Source organism: Coregonus clupeaformis, chromosome 9, assembly GCF_020615455.1.
Source record: "Coregonus clupeaformis isolate EN_2021a chromosome 9, ASM2061545v1, whole genome shotgun sequence".
In the NCBI taxonomy this organism is placed as follows: domain Eukaryota; kingdom Metazoa; phylum Chordata; class Actinopteri; order Salmoniformes; family Salmonidae; genus Coregonus; species Coregonus clupeaformis.
In genome coordinates, this window is record NC_059200.1 from 6271660 (window position 1) to 6272596 (window position 937).

At 44.4% G+C, this 937-nt stretch overlaps 1 non-coding gene across 1 annotated transcript; it reads left to right on the top strand.

The window, feature by feature from the left end:
- Positions 1-651: 651 nt before the first annotated feature.
- trnas-uga lies at positions 652-725 on the top strand. Its single transcript has one exon. It is a non-coding gene; the product is annotated as a tRNA-Ser (tRNA).
- Positions 726-937: the final 212 nt, after the last annotated feature.

The following is a 937-nucleotide window of genomic DNA, read 5'->3' on the forward strand; positions in this document are numbered from 1 at the left end:
AAGGATATTTATTTGTCTATTAATTCATTGATCCAGCTTGCATGCTTTTTTAAAATAAATGTTTTACTTGTTTACCTTAATCACTTAATCAACCTTTGTTTTCCTCTCATTGTTGTCTTCCTGTCATTGAATCGTCACAGGTGACCGCTCTGAGCTCTTGGCCTTCGTTGATCCCTCAGGCAAACAACCGCCCCATGTTCCCCCACCCTCTCCAGACCAGACTGACTTGCAACATGCAGACAGAGCTGCAAGTTGCAATAGGCCCATGTAACCCAAGGTTTGATACCAGCAGAAACAGAAACCCTCTTTAACCTAACCTTAACCCTAACTCTAGCTTCATATCAACTCCCAGCTCAACCCTAACCCTGGCTTCATCTCCACATCTTGGCTCAACCCTAACCCTAGCCATAACCCTATCACTAACTTCTTGTCCAGATCCCGGCTCAACCCTATCTACAAGCCATCAGACTGCTGAACACTTGAACTGGACTGACCACCTGCTCTGATTCTCCGCACCTTAGCAGACATCACAACTGCTGCTACCAGACTCTTATTATACTGCTCAATTTATACACTTGCCCCCCATCCCACCTTCCCCAATACACGTGTAAATATTGGACTATAAATTGTGCCTTCCTGTAGCTCAGTGTAGTCCCGTGTAGCTCAGTTGGTAGAGCATGGCGCTTGAAACGCCAGGGTTGTGGGTTTGATTCCCACGGGGGACAAGTATGAAAAAATGTATGCACTCACTAACTGTAAGGCGCTCTGGATAAGAGCATCTGCTAAATGACTAAAATGTTTATTCTATTTTACTGCCATTTATTTTATGTTCGTTTTCGTATTTTTTACTATTTCTTATTGTTGTTGCACTGCCTCCCTTCCTGCCTGCCTGCCTGCCTGTCTGTCTGTGAGTGGATATGTCTGTTCTTTCTGTCTG